We start from the raw sequence: 20,898 nt of genomic DNA, 5'->3' as shown, positions 1-20,898 counted from the left end.
AACAACCGTTCACCACTACTCTCTGCTTTCTGTCCCTTAGCCAATTTTGTATCCATGCTGCCACTGTCACTTTAATCCCATGGGTTTCAATTTTGCTATCAAGTCTATTATGTGGTACTATATCAAATGCCTTTTGAAAGTTCATATACACAACATTAACTGCAATACCCTCATCAACCCTTTCCGTTACTTCATCAAAGAACTCAATCAAGTTAGTCAAACACGATTTTCCTTTAACACATCCGTGCTGACTTTCATTTATCAATCCATACGTTTCCAAGTGCCAATTAATTTTGTCTCTGATTATTGGGTCTCAAAGTTTTCCCACCGCCAAAGTTAGGCTGACTGGCCTGTAGTTGCCGGGTTTATCTCTCCCCTTTTTTGAACAGGGGTGTAACATTTGCAATCTTCCAGTCCCTTGGCACCCCCCCACCATTTCTAAAGAGGATTGGAAGATTGTGGCCAGAGCCTCCATAATTTCTTCCTGTCCTTCAGTAACCTAGGATGCATCCCATCTGGACCAGGTGACTTTTCTACTTTGAGTACTGCCAACCTTTTAAGTACCTCCTCTTTATCTATTTTTATCCTATCCAACATCGCTACTACCTTCTCCTTTACTGCTACATTGGCAGCATCCTCTTCTCTAGTGAAGATGGATGCGAAGTATTCATTTAGTTCCTCAACTGTAGCCCCGCCTCCACAAGAAGATTTCCCTTTTTTTGTCCCTAATCGGTCCCATCCTTTGCCATTTTACTATTTATATCTTTATAAAAGACTTTCCCTTTTATGTTAGCCACTAATCTATTCTCATGCTCTCTCTTTGCTCCTCTTATTCCCTTTTTTTAGATCTCCTCTGTACTTAGCCTGGTTCTCTACTATGAACCTCCTTTTTCTATTTCATTTTAATCTCTATAGTCATCCAGAGAGCTCTAGCTTTGGATGCCCTTTCTTGTGGGAATGTATCTACTCTGTACCCAAACCAACTCCTCCTTGAAGGCCTCCCATTGTTCAATTACTGTTTTGCCTACCAATTTTTGATTCCAATCCACCTGGGCAAGATCCCTTTTTAATTCACTGAAATTAGCACTCCTCCAGTTAGGTATTTTTACACTTGATTGTTCCTTGTCCTTTTCCATAACTATTCTAAACCTAATGATAGAGGGCATGGCTGAGGTATTAAATGAGTACTTTGCATCTGTCTTTACCAAGAAAGAAGATGCTGCCAAAGTCACAGTAATAGAAGATGTAGTTGAGATACTGGATGGACTAAAAATTGAAAAGGAGGAGATACTTGAAAGGCTAACTGTACTTAAAGTAGATAAATAACCTGGTTCGGATGGGATGCATCGAAGGTTGCTGAGGGAAGTAAGGATGAAAATTGCAGAGGTACTGGCAGTAATCTTGCAATCATCCTTGGATATGGGGGTGGTGCCAGAGGATTGGAGAATTGCAAATGTTACACGTTGTTCAAAAAAGGGTGTGAGGATAAACCCAGCAACTACAGGCCAGTCAGTTTAACCTCAGTGGTGAGGGAACTTGTAGATTAATTAAGGAAAACCAGTACGGATTTGTTAAAGGTAAATCGTGTTTAACTAACTTGATAGAGTTTTTTGATGAGGTAACAGAGAGGGTCGATAAGGGCAATGCAGTCGATGTGGACTTTTAAAAGGCATTTGATAAAATGCCACTTGAAGGCTTGTCATCAAAGTTGAAGCCCATGGAATAAAAAGGGCAGTAGCAGCATGGATAAGAAATTGGCTTAGTAGCAGGAAACGGAGTAGTGGCGAACGGTTGTTTTTCAGACTGGAGGGAGGTATACTGGAGAGAGCGGTGTTCCCCTGGGGTTGGTACTAGGACCACTGCTTTTTTTGATATATTATTGACTTGGACTTGGGTGTACAGGGCACAATTTCCAAATTTATAGATGAGACAAAACTTGGAAGTGTAGTGAACAGTGAGGAGGATAGTGATAGACTTCAAGAGGATATAGACAGGCTGGTGGAATGGGCAGACACGTGGCAAATGAAATTTAACACAGAAAAGTGTGAAGTGATACATTTTGGTAGAAAGAACAAAGAGAATATAAAGTAAAGAGTATAATTCTAAAGGGGGTACAGGAACAGAGAGATCTGGGGGTATATGCACAAATTGTTGAAGGTGGCAGGGTAGGTTGAGAAAGCGGTTAAAAGAGCATACGGGATCCTGGGCTTTATAAATAGAGGTATAGAGTACAAAAGCAAGGAAGTCATGATGACCCTTTTATAAAACACTGGTTCGGCCATAACTGGAGCATTGTGTCCAGTTCTGTGCACTGCAATTTCGGAAGGATGTGAAGGCCTTAGAGAGGGTACAGAAGAGATTTACTGGAATGATTCCAGGGATGAGGGACTTCAGTTACATGGATAGACTGGAGAAGCTGGGTTTATTCTCCTTGGAGCAGAGATGGTTGAGAGGAGATTTGATAGAGGTGTTCAAAATCATGAAGGGTCTAGACATAGTAGATAGAGAGAAACTGTTCCCATTGGCGGAAGCAGAGGACATAGATTTAAGGTGATTGGCAAAAGAACCAAAGGCGACGTGAGGGAAAAACTTTTTTATGCAGCGAGTTGTTATGATCTGGAATGCACTGCCTGAGAGGGTGGTGGAGGCAGATTCAATCGTGGCTTTCAAAAGGGAATTGGATAAGTACTTGAAGGGAAAAAAATTTCAGGGCTACGGGGAAAGGGCGGGAGAGTAGGACTAGCTGGATTTCTCTTGCAGAGAACCAGCACGGACTCGACGGGCCAAATGGCCTCCAGTGCTGTAACCATTCTATGATATGGTCACTCTTCCCCAAATGCTCCTCCACTGAAACATGCTCCACTTGCCCCACTTCATTCCCCAGAACTAGATCCAGCACTGCTTTCTTCCTCATTGTACTGGAAACACACTGATCGAGAAAGTTCTCTTGTACACTTTTCAGGAATTCCTCCCCCTCTTTGCACTTTACACTGTTACTTTCCCAATCTATATTGGGACAATTCAAATCCCCCATTATCACTATCTTGCACCTTCCTGTAATTTGTCTACAAATTTGCTCCCCAATCTCCTTCTCAATATTTGGTGGCCTATAGTATACACCCAGTAAGAACATAAGAGTAGGCCATACGGCCCGTCGAGCCTGCTACATCATTCAATCAGATCGTGGCTGATCTTCTACCTCAACTCCACTTTCCCGTCCTATCCCCATATCCCTTGATTCCCTTAGTGTCCAAAAATCTATTGATCTCAATTTTAAATGTACTCTGAGTATCCATAGCCCTCTGGGGTAGAGAATTCTAAAGATTCAATTTTCCTTCTTCTGATCCTAAATGGCCGACCCCTTATCCTGAGACTATGACCCCTTGTTCAAGACTCTCCAGCCAGGGGAAACAGCCTCTCAGCATCTACCCTGTCAAGCCCTCTAAGAATTTTATATGTTTCATTGAGATCACCTCTCATTCTTCGAAACTCCAAAGAATATAGGCCCATTCTACTCCATCTCTCCTCCGAGGACAACCCTCTCATTCCAGGAATCAATCTAGTGATCCTTCATTTCAACCTGACTAAGGCAAGAATATCCTTCCTTAGGTAAGGAGACCAAAAGTGTTCATAGTACTCCAGTTGTGGTCTCACCAGAGCCCTATATAATTGCAGCAAAACCTCCTTACCTTATTCTCCAGCCCCCTTGCAATAAAGGCTAATATACCATTTGCTTTCCTAATTCCTTGCTGTACCTATCTGTTAACTTTCTGTGATTCGTGTTCAAGGACACCCAAATCCCTCTGAATACCAACATTTACTAGTCTCTCACCTTTTAAAAAATATTCTGCTTTTCTATTCACCCTACTAAAGTGGATACATTTCGCATTTCCCCACATTATACTCTATCTGCCACCTTCTTGCCTACTCGCTTAACCTGTCTATATCCCTTTGCAGCCTGTGTGTGTTACTTTCCCACCTAGCTTTGTATCGTCAGCAAACTTGGAAACACTACATTCGGTCCTCTCATCTAAGACATTAATATAGATTGTAAATAGCTGAGGCCCAAGCACCGATCCTTGCGGCACTCCACTAGTTACAGCCTGCCAACCTGAAAATGACCAGTTTATCCCTACTCTCTTTTCTGTCCGCTAACCAATCCTCTATCCATGCTAATATATTACCCCCAATCCTATTAGCCCTAATTTTGTGTAACAACCTTTTGTGTGCCTTTTGAAAATCCAAATATACTACGTTCACTGGTTCCCCCTGATCTACCCTGCTAGTTAGACCCTCAGAAAAAAACTCTAATAGATTTGTCAAACACGATTTCCCTTTCATAAAACCATGATGACTCTGCCTAATCATATTATGATTTTTTAGATGCCCTGTTACCATGTCCATAATAGATTCTAGCATTTTTCCTACCACTGTGTCAGGCTGATTGGCCTTTAGTTCCCTATTTTTTCTCTCCCTCCTTTCTTGAATAGCGGGGTTACATTTGCTACCTTCCAATCCACTGGGACCGTTCTAGAATCTAAGGAATTCTGGAAGATCGAAACCAATGCATCCACTATCTCTGCAGCCACCTTTTTTAAAACCCTAGGATGTAGGCCATCAGGCTCAGGGGATTTGTCAGCTTTTAGTCCCATTAATTTCTCCAGTACTTTTTCCTTACTAATCTTAATTGCTTTAAGTTGCTCGCTCTCATCAGACCCTTGGTTCCCCACTATTTCTGGTATGTTTTTTACAGTTTTCTACTGTGAAGACAGATACAAAATATTTGTTTAATGTCTCTGCCATTTCCTTTATTCCCTGTTATAATTTTTCCTCTGTTAGCCTCTAAGGGACCCACGTTTACTTTCACTAATGTCTTCCTTTTTACAGACTTGTAGAAGCTCTTACAGTCTGTTTTTGTATGTCTTGCTAATTTGCTGTCATATTCTATTCTCTCCCTCTTTATCAATTTCTTGTTCCTCCTTTGCTGATTTCTAAAACCCTCCCAATCCTCAGGCTTACTACGCTTTTTGGCAACATTGTAAGCCTCTTCTTTTAATCTAATACTATCCTTAACTTCTCTAGTTAGCCATGGTTGAACCACTTTTCCCATGGAGTTTTTATTCCTCAAGGGACTATATGTTCGTTGAGAATTAGGAATTATTTCTGTAAATGTTTGCCATTGCTTATCTACCGTCATATCTTTTAATCTAATTTCCCAATCTACCTCAGCCCCTTATACCTACGTAATTGGCTTTGTTTAAATTTAAGACCCTAGTTTTGGACTTAACTACATCACTCTCAAACTCTATGAAATTCTGTCATATTACGATCACTCTACCCCAGAGTCCCCTTTACTATAAGATTACTAATTAACCCTGTTTCATTACACAGTATTAGATCTAAAATAGCCTGTCCCTAGTTGGTTCCTCGAAATATTTTAGAAAACTGTCGTGAATGCATTCCATGAACTTGTCCTCCAAACTACTTTTGCCAATTTGCTTTTCCCAGTCTATATGAAGATTAAAGTCCCCCATGATTATTGCATTACCCTTGTTACATGCTCCTCTAATTTCCTGATTTATACTCTGTCAAACATTATAACTACTGTTAGGGAGCCTATAAACTACTCCCACCAGTGTTTTCTGCCCCTTGTTGTTTCTTAGCTCCACCCAGACTGATTCCACATCCTGATTTTCTTTCTCACACTGTCTTTATTTCATCCTTTATTATCAGGGCCACCCCCTCCCCCGGCGATCTTGTTACGAATGCTTTGTGCATTCAGATGTAGTGCCTTTAATTTTAACTTTTTACTATTTTTCTCTGATATGACCTGAGTCATTAATGCCCTATTACCTTTGTAATAGCGTGTCAGTAGCGTAATAGATCCTCTACTGTTAATTCGAACCAAGTAGTTTCTGTCTTTGACCCCTCAACTACATCATCCCTTTCCAGTGCTATAATAGTTTCTTTAATCAATACTGCCATGCCCCCCTCCTTTCTTTCCTTCCCTATATTTCCTGAATACCTTGTAGCCAGGAATTTCAAGTACCCAATCCTCCCCTCCTTTGAGCCAGGTCTCTCTTATTGCCAATGTTTCATAGTCCCATGTGGTGACTTGTGCCTGCAGCTCACTAACCTTATTTACCACGCTACGTGCAATTACGCACTCCAAAGTCATCTTAGACTGCCTCACATTTGCCCCATGTCTGGTCCCTTCTATTTCTGAACTGTTCTTTGCTGTAGGGCTATTTGTCTCTCCTAGTCCTCTGTGCACCTTGTTTCTCCTCTCATGTTTCATCCTGGTGCTCATCCCCCTGCCAAATTAGTTTAAACCCTCCCCCCACAGCATTAGTTAACCTCCCCACGAGGACATTGGTCCCAGCTCTGTTGAGGTGCAACCAGTCCATCTTGAACAGATCCCTCTTGCCCCGGAACTGGTCACAGTGCCCCAGGAATCTGAAGCCCTCCCTGCTACACCATTGCTCCAGCTACGCATTAAGCTGTCTTACCTTACTATTCCTATACTCACTTACGTGTGACACTGGGAGCAATCCAGAGATTACTACATTTTGAAGTCCTGATTTTTTTAAATCTACCTCTCTTGCTCCTGAAACTATGACTTTAGGATCTTAACCCTTTACCTTCCTATGTTATTGGTTCCCACATGGACAATGATTTCTGGCTTTTCCCCTTCCCTCCTTAAAATGTTCTGCACCCTCTCCATGATGTCCTTTACCCTGGCACCAGGGAGGCCACACATCATGTTGGCGGTTGCAGAAACGTCCATCAGTCCCTCTGACGATTGAATCCACTATAACCACTGCATTCCTGCATTTCGCTGTGCCCCCCTGTGCAGTCCTTTGCCCCATCGTGCCGTGCTCCGGACTGCACTCCTTTTGAGGTGTCGTTACCCTCACCGGTATTCAGTACTGAAAACCGGTTAGTAAGCGACACACTCCCGGTGAATTCCTGCACCGCCTGCCTCTTCCTACCCTGGTGGATGGCCACCCACTTACTGCCCTGAGTTCTCTGTGGCTGCGCGGTGACCATTTCCTGGAACGTACGATTCAGGAAATTCTCAGCCTCCCGTATGCCCTGCAGTGATTCAAGCTGCAGCTCAAGCTCAGAAACCTCGAGCCCGAGCAGCTGGAGGCACTTCCTGCGCATGTGGTTATCCAGGAGACCTGAAGTGTCCTGGAGTTCCCACATGGCGCAGGAATTGCAGGCAATGGGTTCCAGCTATCCCTCCATTCTATTTAGAGTCTACTTTTCGATATATGCTTCTTATGTTTGATCTTAGTACTCTTTTAACTCCTATTTATTATTTCTTTATTTAATAATATATACCAGATTCTTCTTCAATACAATTTTGGAGCCCTTTAGTGTTAGTATCCCCTACTTAGTTTATTTTATCCCCATAGATACTTAATTATTTCTTTATTTATTTACCATTTTTAAGTTAGTTATTAATCAGTGATAACCAACTGCAATTAATATTATAGAGTGTATATTAATTGGCGTACCGTAGCTTTCACGTGCTCCTCCGCTACATCGACTGTGACGTCACTTTTGCGAATTTTCTCACTTTGTTTTCCACGTGCACCCGATGCTCTGTTACTGCTCTGGTTTAAGTACTTGTGTCCACTCCCATGGTGCTCCGGGCTCCCCTCTACTGGAACTGTTGGCCTCAGACTAATGAATGGGCATTCTTCCCCCTGGCTGGTTTTTCTTTTATTAAGATTTAGCCTTATGCAACTTTGACTTGTTTTGGTAGTTATTTTTTTCTCTGAACTTTTCCTCTCTTGTTCTCGTAAGTTGCCAATAGGCTGTCCTGTATGCTGTAACTCCTCCCTGCCCCCTCACTGTGTTGAGACCACTCTCCGCTTCTAATTTTTTTCCCACTACCTCAAAACACCAGTTCCTTTCCTGCTACGGTTTTTTTATAACCCAAGCTTGGCATCGTCAAATGATTGCTTCCTGATTTATCTCTGCTTTTCCTGTACTCTTTTCAACCTTGATGGTGTCCTGTACCATGGTCTTGAACCTTCCCAGTAATTTAAAAAGAAGTCCCTCTTTTGGAGGGGTCAAGTGTAATGAAGTCCATGGATTAACAGGTAACAGTAGCTCCTCATGGTTTGCGCTGAGTCTCTTAATGGTCCTGAATCATTGGGAAAATGTCTGCATGTTTCAGTCCTGGCATGTTCCCATTTCTGCTTTGTTCAAACACCGCAGTGCAGGACAATACGCGTGCTGGCTGCAGATTTGTGTTGGAGTAGTATTCTCCTTATCTGCTGAAGTAGAGCAGATACCTCTTAATGTGGGGAAGAATCATTCCAACTCAGTTGCCGTGGAAACCGGCGAGCTGCTCTGACTATAAATGTTCCCTGCAACCTTCCTGTTTGAAAAGAACATTACATTATGTTACTGCGAAGAACTCCCAGATTTCCTGCTTTTGTATTCCTTACATTGTCCCTTGAACACAAGTACCTGTTGGTGCTAAATTTAGTTATTATGTGATCGAAGTTTTGTTTTAGTTTTTAAGTTTACTTATATCATTAAAAAATTAACATTTCAGAATTTTTGTTGAGGGTATTAGAAGGAAAATGCTTATTTAGATAGTTCTTCCGACAGTCAAGATTTTAACCTGGTTGATTAGTGCATTTAATTACTATGCAAAGGAATTTAATGCAAAGATGTTAACCTGTACACTATCAAAGACAAGACCCTTCAAAGTTGAAAATAAAAACCAAGCCAAATCTTCACTCTTGGTTTGTAAAAGAAATTAGCAGCTATAATTTCTGCTATTAAATATTCAGTCTCAAACGAGCACATGAAAAGTTAAAGATAATCTTAGATATTTTTCTGGGTTTTATGGCATTGCCTTAATGTTCAAGTTAAAAATTAATGGTGGCACGGGCAGTTTCTACTTCAGTCCAATTCTGTTACTCTGTTTTATGGTGTATGAGTTTGATTTGGTATTTTTTTTCCTTTTTTTTAATCCTAGTATATGTTATACAATGTTTCAGACAACAACCCCCTCCCACCCCCAAAAAAACTATTCCCGGGCAGAATTACAGTAAAAATGTGAAATGGCACAGTGCGCAATTAGCGAGTCTAATTTCTTTGCAAGTTTAACTCCTTTTTTTAAATTTCTCTTTTGTTTTGCTCCCTTGGTGGTTCAACATGGTAAATCAGTACATCAGTGAGCCACGCAGACCAGAAAGCCTACGGTTGTATTCCTAGTCTGTATTAATTCAGCTCATCTCAGCCGAGGCAGACCTGGGAGGCTCCAATTGGCCTCAACAGCAGGATAGATTTTTTTTTGTGTGTGGCTTCACCTGGTTTCCCTGCTTTGTACTGAGCCACCTCAAAACTCAAACCGCTTTGAATGTGAACCAAGCTTCACAGTTACTCCTCCGTTGAAACACTGGTTATCTTTCTTCCTTAAAAAGCGGCTTCTGGGCTGTGCACTAGCCTCACTTCAACATTCAACAAGAGGTGATGTCACTTCAGTAACTCAAGTCAGTTTGCACTTTTCTCCAGACTTGATGAGAAATTTCCTCTCGTTATTGTTGCTGAGTGATTTCCTCATCACCTGGCTTGCTTTCAAAGCCCGGCAGGGAAGGGGCCATCATCTGAGGGCTCGTTCAACTTTCATCTCTCGCTTCTCCTAAGGAACCAATATGTATCTGAAATGTTTTTCCTCCATCGCCAACACCATCACACTGTCTCCTCTCACTCATACTTTGACCAGGACCTCCAACCTGTGGAACACCTTACCTCCTTCATTCTTCCCTTCTTACTGCAGTTTACAGCTTTCCACACCCAAGTTTGGCGCCATCCAATCATTATGTCTTGGTTTACCTCGTCTTTTCTCCTACTATTTCAACTTTGCACTTTGGCCCTTCACCCAAGCATCTCGAAATTAAAAAAACAATGGCGGCTGTGATTCTTTTTCAAACCGTCCAGCGTGAGCCATGAGATTCAGTTCAAATCAGGTGAAGTGTCAGGTGGGGCTGGGTGCAGGTGAGTGGCAAGGTGGGTGGAGGCGGGTGGGCACCGTCATTGGAAGTATCCCACTTCCTCCACCACCCCCCCCACCCCCCCCCCCAAAAAAGCTGAGTTTGAGAAACATCTTGTCTTGCAGATAATGCTCCCCCAGGGATGTCTCCCACCAGCCTCGCAATGTGTCTAGACACTATTCTCTGCGAAGGTGGGTTTCCTGCTTACTGTGCTCCATGTTTGGACCTCTGGACAGTTGTGAACTGTGCCCGACCTCGTGTGTACTGGAGCAGTTTTGATTTCTGAATCTGTTTGCTGGCCACTGTAACTGTAAACTGGTCTGATTTTGGGATTGCCTCCGCCTCAGTAATGCTGATAACTGAAAACCAGATGCTCAAACTCTTTAATTGCACTGTGCACGATTGGGTCTGCATTGTGTTCATGGATCTGTGTGTGTGCCAGTTTTAAACAGTGGATAAGTGGTGCTCACACTAGAGACGGATTCGTGTGTTATCTCCCTTTGTCTTTAGGTCACTGGCTCGGATAGAAAGCTGTGTTGAGCATGTATCAAAATAATTTCTGGAATTGGACAGAAACTGTGGATCACTGACATGTTGCAGCCCTCTCTGCTCGATGAGCAGCGGGGGAAAGAATTTCAGGGGGAATGTTTCTGAATCTCCGCACATAAAAGGGCTCAGAGTCAAAGTTGTGAAGAGGACGGGGATTCAGTAATGTGTTAGTCTAGTGTTGCTTTTTTTTTTGTTCTTGCAATTTTCTCCCTTCCTCAATCTTGATTGCTGGATCTTGAGATATGGTTCTGGTACCCCTCCCAAATGGCCATTCCTCGTGTGAGAGTCTAGTGGGTGTGCGTTGGCAGGCTTATCTGTGTGTCGCTGTCTGTGTGTGCGCATGTGCCAAGCCCAAGCCTGGCCCACCCAAAGTCCCATGGGTTCACCATTCCTGTTTTCAATGGCTCTGACTACAGGGCTATAGTGTTGAGCACTATGATTACGCTCTTCTCCCATCACCACTTCAATGCCAGCTTGTCCATTGTCTCCTTACTTTGATAAAGAATTGGGTTATGAGGAGTTCTGTAGAAGTAAAACACCTTTTTACATCCCTCTACTTGTGACCTCTGACAGGGTACGGTTGGCAGGGCGCTGCTCTCTTGCTCAATTGGCGATTCTTGATGTATAAACCGAGTGACTTCTTCATCCTTCAAACCCACCACAGACGTTCACACACACCCCTTTCCATCAGGCGTCACTGGGTAATGATCTGTACCAGAATCCCTCCACCCCGCCCCCCACCAAACCCAACGCACTGAGCAAATTATAGTGCCTCAGCTGAAAATAACCAAATTCACGTAGGTCGAGGTCGGGGATTGAACGAGACACCTTCTGGAAGCTTTCTTCCCAGACTGTGATCTAGAGATTTCCTTTAATAGGACATTGCTGTTTCTATTTCACACAAATTATTGAAAAGATCAGTAAGGCTGCTTGCCTAAAACATTTGTGCTTTAGAGTGCACACTTTGATCTGCCTGTTAAATCAAATATGTCACTTTCCAGTGGAAGGTCTGTTGGCCACATGTAATATTTAGCACTCTGAGTGCTCCATAAAAATAGCATTATTTGGGTCCTGAGCTCTCTGAGCACACTGGCGTTTGAAGATTTACCAGCAAACTGACCTACGCGTCCAGTATGGTACTGAGCCATACAGACTGTAAGGACCCAGATTTGATCCCCAGCCTGTGCGGAATTAGCTGAGCTCATCCATGACTGCAGTTGAGTGGCAACAGTTGGTCAAGGGTCTGGGGCGGGCTAACATCTGCATGGATTTCTGCTCTTGATCACTTTCAAGTGACCCCCACCCCTCCCAGAAAAGAAAGTTCATCTATGTAGATGTGTCGGGCTTGGCTGTGATGCCCCCAGAGTTGAATAGCTGACAAGCACTCACTAGGTTCATGCGTGAAGAGTGGCCGATTGGGTGAGGTACACCAGCAGCTACTGGCTCTTATGTACTGGATCCTGGCAAGAGGTTCCCCCGCCCCGACCCTTTTCAAGAGAGGAACTGCTGAGACTGACCATACTAACTCTTCACAGAGAATCCCCTCAACTGGAGCTGTCAGGTGTACATGCTGTGGGCTCTCGAGGGGCAGAAAGTGCTGTTGGGTTCCGATTGACGGACAGTATTGATGCAGAGCCAGCTTTGAATTGGGCATCAGTTGAGCTTAAGAGTCTGGCCTTGTGTTAATTGTAGTGAACCTGCACCACTCACATTGTGATTGATGAGAGCTCACTGTACATTCGCAATAGCTGCAATGTTAGAGACTTCACAAAGACGGCACACAAAATAAAGAGCAAGCTTGCATTTATACAGCGCTTTTCACGACCTCACAACGTCCCAAACGCTTTTCAGCCAATGAAATAGTTTTTGAAATGTAGTTACTGTTGTAATGTAGGAAACTCGGAAGCCAAATTGCACACAAGATCCCACAGACAGCAACGTGATAATGATCAGATCATCTGTTTTTAGGTTGAGGGATAAACCTAAATCGGCCAGGACACGGGGAGAACTCCCCTGCTCTTCTCCCAATGGTGCCGTAGGAACAAGGCAGCATAAATAAAGGGATGTATATACTGCAGCTCTCCAGCGTGCTGAACTAGACACCTGATAGCATCTCGAAATGCTCAGCAGGTCTGGCAGCATCTGTGGAGAGAGAAACATCGGTTTGAATAGTTCTGACAAAAGGTCATCGACCTTTAACATTCAACTCTGTGGGGGATTTTTTTATTCGTTCGTGGGATGTGAGCGTCGCTGGCGAGGCTGGCATTTATTGCCCATCCCTAATTGCCCTTGAGAAGGTGGTGGTGAGCCACCTTCTTGAACCGCTGCAGTCCGTGTGGTGACGGTTCTCCCACAGTGCTGTTAGGAAGGGAGTTCCAGGATTTTGACCCAGCGACGATGAAGGAACGGTGATATATTTCCAAGTCGGGATGGTGTGTGACTTGGAGGGGAACGTGCAGGTGGTGTTGTTCCCATGTGCCTGCTGCCCTTGTCCTTCTAGGTGGTAGAGGTCGCGGGTTTGAGAGGTGCTGTCGAAGAAGCCTTGGAGAGTTTCTGCAGTGCATCCTGTGGATGGTACACACTGCAGCCACAGTGCGCCGGTGGTGAAGGGAGTGAATGTTTAGGGTGGTGGATGGGGTCCTAATCAAGCGGGCTGCTTTATCTTGGATGGTGTCGAGCTTCTTGAGTGTTGTTGGAGCTGCACTCATCCAAGCAAGTGGAGAGTATTCCATCACACTCCTGACTTGTGCCTTGTAAATGGTGGAAAGGCTTTGGGGAGTCAGGAGGTGAGTCACTCGCCGCAGAATACCCAGCCTCTGACCTCTTGTGGCCACGGTATTTATATGGCTGGTCCAGTTAAGTTTCTTGTCAATGGTGACCCCCAGGATGTTGATGGTGGGGGATTCGGCGATGGTAATGCAGTTGAATGTCAAGGGGAGGTGGTTAGACTCTCTTGTTGGAGATGGTCATTGCCTGGCACTTGTCTGGCGCGAATGTTACTTGCCACTTATCAGCCCAAGCCTGGATGCTGTCCAGGTCTTGCTGCATGCGGGCTCGGACTGCTTCATTATTTGAGGGGTTGCGAATGGAACTGAACACTGTACAATCATCAGCGAACATTCCCATTTCTGACCTTATGATGGAGGGAACGTCATTGATGAAGCAGCTGAAGATGGTTGGGCCTAGGACACTGCCCTGAGGAACTCCTGCAGCAATGTCCTTGGGCTGAGATGATTGGCCTCCAACAACCACTGCCATCTTCCTTTGTGCTAGGTATGACTCCAGCCAGTGGAGCGTTTTCCCCTGATTCCCATTGACTTCAATTTTACTAGGGCTCCTTGGTGCCACACTCGGTCAAATGCTGCCTTAATGTCAAGGGCAGTCACTCTCACCTCACCTCTGGAATTCAGCTCTTTTGTCCATGTTTGGACCAAGGCTGTAATGAGGTCTGGAGCCGAGTGGTCCTGGCGGAACCCAAACTGAGCATCGTTGAGCAGGTTATTGGTGAGTAAGTGGCGCTTGATAACACTGTCGACGACACCTTCCATCACTTTGTGATGATTGAGAGTGGACTGATGGGGCGGTAATTGGCCGGATTGTATTTGTCCTGCTTTTTGTGGACAGGACATACCTGGGCAATTTTCCACATTGTCGGGTAGATGCCATTGTTGTAGCTGTACTGGAACAGCTTGGCTAGAGGTTCTGGAGCACAAGTCTTCAGCACTACAGCTGGGATGCTGTCGGGGCCCATAGCCTTTGTTGTATCCAGTGCACTCAGCCGTTTCTTGATATCATGTGGAGTGAATCGAATTGGCTGAAGACTGGCTTCTGTGATGGTGGGGATATCGGGAGGAGGCCAAGATCGATCATCCACTCGGCACTTCTGGGTGAAGATGGTTGCAAACGGGGGTGATTTTAAACCCCAAGAATGGGCGGGTGGGAGTTGAAAATAGTTTTTTGGGTCACGACCGCAACCCGGCTTTATTTCCAGGTTTAACGTCGGCGCGGAAAAGTACAGGCTTCCCACTGGGAATGCCAAGTCCGAAAATTTTGCGGTTGCGAGCCAAAAAACAATTATTTTCAACTCCAATCCGCCCCCAACCCACGCGTTCTTGGGGTTGAAAATCACCCCTTATGTTTCTCTCTCCGCAGATGTGGTCTGACCCACTGAGGACTTCCAGCACCTTATGTTTTTATTTCAGATTTCTTTCATTCGCAATATTTTGCTTTTTGCCTGTTAGCACGTACTCGCATATTGTCTGCAGGTATATTTTACGTTCCTCTTTTGTTGCACCTATTTATTCAGCTCCTGGTCATAAAGGCCTGTGCGGAGCAGAGTGAGAACATCCAGCCTGGCTCATCGGGGACTTTCTGTGCAAGTTAATCAGGAGGAAAAGCCCATCTTCTTCCACTCTGTTACTGCACTGTCACAGTGCCTTGAGACCCAGCCTTCCTCCCCCTCACTTTCCTTTGTGTGATACAGCTCGCGGCCAACGTAAGACAAATTGACTCCCACTTTATTGCATTTCAGCAATTAGGTGTGAACGGGATAGCTGTAGTGAACCAGAGCGCCCAGGGGTACACATATGGGGGTTAACCCCCTGGCCTAGCCTGATGATGGAATCCTCCTGGCATTACTTATCTTGCTTCCATCGCCGTTGCCAGGGAGACCGTGCTCTGGTGGAAGCCGCTGCTTGCGTGAGACGGGAGCTGATTGTTTAATTAATCTGTCAGTTTGGATGCTGAGACGCTGATTTTTCACACAAGCCGAGGAGCAATTACTAACGTCAGAATATAATGGATGCAGGTGTTCTGTGACTTGGCTTCTCGTGGTATGCGGCTCCTTCCCCGATCTGTCAAATTATGGTTCAATCATGATTAATGGGAGTGTTGGACAGTTTAGCCAAAAGAATAAAGAACATCTTTATCTAATTTTAATCCATTTTAATGTAAAAATTTTCTAATGCCTCTTTTGAGTACAGCAAGGCTTCCATCAGCTGATTCGGAGCCATGTACACAGCATGTTTATTTCATGCCTATCGCCGGTACTTTCAAACACCCTTCCGTGTCAATGAGAGCAAGAGATTTGTCTTAGTGAAAATATAAACTACACCATCTCTTTTCTCTCTTCCGCTCCTGATTGTCAGCAACAATCAGTCCCCCGGGCTCCAGCTGCCTCCCAGTGTATCACCCAAGTGTCAGCCTAGACAGGGAGGCTATTTTGAGACTCTGGGGTAAAACTCGTGCCTCCCCCCCCCCCCCCCCCCCCCCCACCCCCCCATAACCCCCTACACTCAATGGAAAAACAAACTGCTTGGGTTATCTTCATAACTAATGGTCCACCAACAAAGATTGCATGGCCAGAGACCCATCTTTCGAAGCTTCGCGTTCCCATTATTTCATCTGCGGGTCGTTAATTAGAGAAGTACAGATATTCTGCCATTTTTCACTGTAGAATTTTGGGCCCTGTGTGCTATGTCTTTTGTAGGATCCGCATTCACTGCTCCATTTCCTAACCTTGGCCAAACCATCCAGGCGATGCTGAGTGAAAATACAAAGATAAATGGCCTCTCCTTCCAAGCCAAGTATGAACCTTTAAACAATTTGAGTTGCATTGGTCAAGGCTTGGTGCACCTTGCTTCCTTGGGCTTTTTGTGTGTGTGTCATAGAACAGCTGATGCTGCGTCCAATGTAGTCGGGACTTTCTTAGCAGCTCATGTGGAATCCTCAGGCGTGAAATCAAGAAGGACTTTTTCACACAAAGGGTAGTAGAAATCTGGAACTCTCACCCAAAAGGCTGTGACTGCTGGGGGGTCAATTGGAGCTTTCAATATTGAGACTTTTTCCACGAAGAAAGACTGAGGGAGCCAGTGGCTTGCGGAGTTTTCTGTGCTGAGTATGGACGACGGCATTGAATATAGGAATTGCTAGACGAAGAAAGACCAAGGCCCATCTAGTTTGGCTTCTACCATTGCCTTTTACTTAATTAAACTTCATATTCTTTGTGCAAATAGACACTGTGTAGTGATTTTTAGCCTGGATATGTCTGGTCAGGTGTGTGAAACTCCCACATCTGAATGGACTTAAGATTCAGAGGGAATCGCACTTAAATTCCGTGATGCAGTTTACTGTATTTATGTTAATTGTTGAGCCAGGTCCCGTGACTGAGAGGGCGGAGCTTATAACCAGTGCATGGCCAGCCCTTGTGTGCTCACGGGGGCTGTGGTGTGGCAGTTTGAGCAGAGAACAGGTGATCTAAACGTCTGAACCATAACAAACGTCCGACAGTGATTACAGTCACCCTGCAACTCAGCTCAGTGTGTGCTTGCGGATAATCTTTTTAATCTTGGTTTTACGTTGACCGATGGGGCTTACAATGTTCAGGACTGATCTCTGGATATCTTTTCTCATCTTGCTGTACTTAGAGGAATTTCCTTTTCCATCGCTCTGCTGTGCACACCTATTTTAAGATGCAGAAGGGAAATCAAATCATGAACGCAAGTGCTGGCATTAATTATTTAAAGGTATAATTTTTTAAGTATGGTCAAAAAATAAAAAGCAAGATGTCTTCTACTCTTTTTCAGAATAACATCTCAAACCAAATGTAAGGTGAGGGGAATTAACCTGTTGTAGAAAAAATAACCTTTTGCGCTCCCTATCCCCATTTGGAATTTCTTCTTCCTTCTGGGGAACTCTTCCATAGCTACTGGGCAACCTCTGGTACCTTGGCCAAGAGCCCATTCTTCACATGATGCCAGCCGCCTTCCATTACCTCATCCTCATTGTATTAACATAGATCATGAATGTTGACAGGTTGAAAGTCCGTGGGGTCATCACAGCCAAGCCTGAAACTGTCTTCACTAGACTTTCAGCGATTCAAGAAGGCAAACCACCACCACCACCACCTCACGGCAACTAAGGATGGGTAATAAATAGCACCTTGCCTGTGACACCCCCATCCCGACAATTGAAAAAACCCACGTGTACTTCCAGAAAGCAACGAGGAGCAGGATACTGGCTGCTCACTCCGTCCCCCACTCCACCACAGCTTAGGGGTTCTGCGGTCAATTGTACCGATATTCTGGCTGTGGTTGTTAGAGACCAGGAGTTGATGGTCTTTCTGATCTGTATGGCTGTTAGACTTGGCTTTGCTACCAATTAGCTTATTTGAAACTCTGGAATATTATTCAGTTTGAAGGGTAGGAAAAGAAATGTGTTGCATATGTAGATCTTGGATGAGGAATAAAGCAAATACTTGAATGTAATGCAAAGAATGGGAAAGTCAGGTGTATCTGGGCTGTTCGATAAATGTCTGGCAGTGTCCAGTTGTAATGAGGGTTTCAATCTCAAGGGTGGTTTTCTGTGATGTATCGCTGGTATCCATCTGGGGATGAATATCTCGATAGTAATCGTGGTACTGAGTGAATTGACGAAGAGAAAATAACAGTTGGAAGGTAGGCCCAGAGGGTCACCACCAGCAATTAAGTGTTGTGATCTTGCTGAGTTGTTGCTTGTTTCAGTGTTGTCCATCTATGAACACTAACTTGACCCCTTGATATCTTCTATCCTCCTCCATTTAAATTTGGCACATACCACCCATTGAATGGGAAAAGGGGGCCTCATAACTCTGGTTCGATTCATGATTTCAACTGTGCCATCAAAGAAGGTAAAGAATCTTACAACACCAGGTTATAGTCCAACAGTTTTATTTTGGAAAATAAAATTGTTGGACTATAACCTGGTGTTGTAAGATTCTTTACATTTATCAACCCCAGTCCATCATCGGCATCTCCACATCATCAAAGAAGGTGACCTACAGAGGTAGATCTTCTGAGATAGTGTCAGTGCCACCTCTCAGACACTGGGTCCCACATGGATGTTCCAACACCTTAAGGCAGTTGCTGGACCCTTTTATTTAATCCCTCTTCCACCATCTACCCTTCCTGTCACTTAGAATGCAAGCTTGGTGTCACCTAATCATTATTGCTTGATTTACCTGGTCTTTCTCGCTCTTTTCAGCCTTGGTGTCTTGCACTATGGGCCATGGTTCTTCACCAAGGCTGCTTGATAAATTAGCTTCTCTGAGTAGAGAGATCTGCTCATGCACCACCTAGTGGATGATTATAGAGTGACAATGGCAGAAGCCAGGGAATGAATGGTTGTCCCTAGTAACCAGGGATGGACCATGGAGTGGGGAAAATAGAGGAAATGGTTCCCATTGATCAAAAAACTGTTGAAATAGTCTGCAATTATTTATTTATTTTGCAATATATGATAATGAAAACTTTTTAAAGTAGATTGTTCTAAACTTTCTATTTGCGCAAGGATCAATTGTACTGCTCCAGCTGAGGTCACCTAACACGGACCAGCCTGGGAACTGAACCTTGGGCCATTCTGGTTGGAGGACTGTGTACTCCAGTTTATAGTGTCCTTAGCCCGTGGCTTAGTTGGTAGCACTCTTGTCTCAGAGTCAGTAGGTTGTGGGTTCAAGTCCCATTCCAGCGACTTCAGCACAAAATCTAAGTTGACAATCCCAGTGCAGTACTGAGGGAGTGCTGCACTGTCAGAGGTGCTGTCTTTCAGATGAGACGTTAAACAGAGGCCCAGTCTGTCCTCTCAAGTAGACATAAAAGATCCAATGGTGCCATTTCAAAGAACAGCAGGGGAGTTCTCCCCAGTGTCCTGCCCAATATTTATCCCTTAACCAACATCACTAAAACAAATGATCCTGGTCATTATCACATTGCTATTTGTGGGATCTTGCTGTGCACAAATTGGCTGCTGCGTTTCCTACATTATAACAGTGACTACACTTCAAAAGTACTTCATTGGCTGTAAAGTGCTTTGAGACGTCCTGAGGTCGTGAAAGGCTCTGTATAAATGCAAGTCTTTTATTGGGGAGCTGTGAATCTGGACCTTATGTTTGTCGCCAACACACTCCATCACTTTTTTTCAGAACAAAATTCAGCTCTTCCCCCCCCCCCAACCTCCAAAGAAATCTCTTTCCCTGCCACTCCACAATGCCCAGTAATTACTGTACAATTATAGAATGTCCTGCGACAGAGACAGAGAGTTCGTCACTTCTTGCAATGATTTTGGCTTTAATGCCTAGATTTACTAAGCTGTCCCACTAACTGAAGTCGGTATTTGGAGGTTCTGGATATTTGTGCTCACATAAGGTGAGGGATCTCAATAGTTCAGTGCTGGAATGGGTGCTTTTCAGTTTCAGGAACCCGGTTTTGCCATCCAGCGCTCCTAAGTCAGGTTTAATGTAGATGTGGAGTAAAGGTCTCTTTATATAATGCCTCAACAACATACCTCAAGCCCAAGAATTTACAGCAGAGTGACATTTTCTATTTCTCACATCTCTGGGTAAGAGTGCCAAATTAGAGGCAGTTTTATGCTTGGGACCTGTGCCCATTGGGAATTGGGTTGGCCATAAGACCACGACATGATCTTAATCCCATCAAAGTGAGCTGGATTCGAGCCTGATTCCCAGAGGTCAAAGTACAGTTTGCTGACCCAGTAAACCACAGCACTTGTTTTTACGGACCCAGGCGTTACTGATTTGCTTTCACATCCTGCTTTGCAGACCACTAGCAGTTAGCCTGTTACAAGCGTCTACTCCTGACTTTGGCATGATGGGCCACTGCTGCTTTATAACGTGAGCCTAAGCCAGTCTGGGAACCATGTATTCACTAATGGTATGAAATATTAAAGCACGGAGAAGATGATTTCACCATGTTTACAAAGCCCAAACCAAAACCAGATTGCTAATTATAGAGAGAGAACAGGATTTTATATAGTCTGTAATGAAATGTTATGGGTACCGGGGGGTAAGGAGACTGAATCCCATGGATCTTAAGTCATTATACACATAGTTGGCCCAGCAAGATTCCATTTTACAGTCATTGCGACAACAGACTGCATCTTGTTTACAAGATTCTTGCAGCACATCGGTTCTGTACCTTTAATAAACTTTTGCCCCCCCTTGTAAGCTTAGGGAAATGTAACCTCACAGTCCCACACCAGTGTCAATAGTCTTGCTGTGTTTTGGCAGTAGTAGCACTACAGGAAAAGTCACACTTAGCCCAATGTGCCTCAACGTTGTGCAATACTCCTGTGTGATGTTCTTAATTCAATGCCCAAGATTGAACCCACTATGAGTGATGGACCTTTAACCACTGATGTTTTACCCTAACCTTAGTTAGACAACACATGTTCTTATAAATTACTCATAATAGGGTTCACAGCATTTATGTCAGACGTTCACAGATTTATTAAGCATATTGTAATAACCATTATTGATAATAATTAAACATACACT

The 20,898-nt window shown here is 44.1% G+C and overlaps 1 protein-coding gene across 1 annotated transcript in view; it reads left to right on the top strand.

Moving 5' to 3' along the window:
* vac14 (vac14 homolog (S. cerevisiae)) overlaps nucleotides 1-20,898 on the top strand; it is a 296,601-nt gene that overhangs the window by 117,771 nt on the left and 157,932 nt on the right. The gene's annotated exons all lie outside the window — the stretch shown is intronic.

Source organism: Heptranchias perlo, chromosome 16, assembly GCF_035084215.1.
Source record: "Heptranchias perlo isolate sHepPer1 chromosome 16, sHepPer1.hap1, whole genome shotgun sequence".
Lineage (NCBI taxonomy): Eukaryota > Metazoa > Chordata > Chondrichthyes > Hexanchiformes > Hexanchidae > Heptranchias > Heptranchias perlo.
Note: the sequence above shows the minus strand (reverse complement) of the source record. Positions and strands in the feature narration are given on the sequence as shown.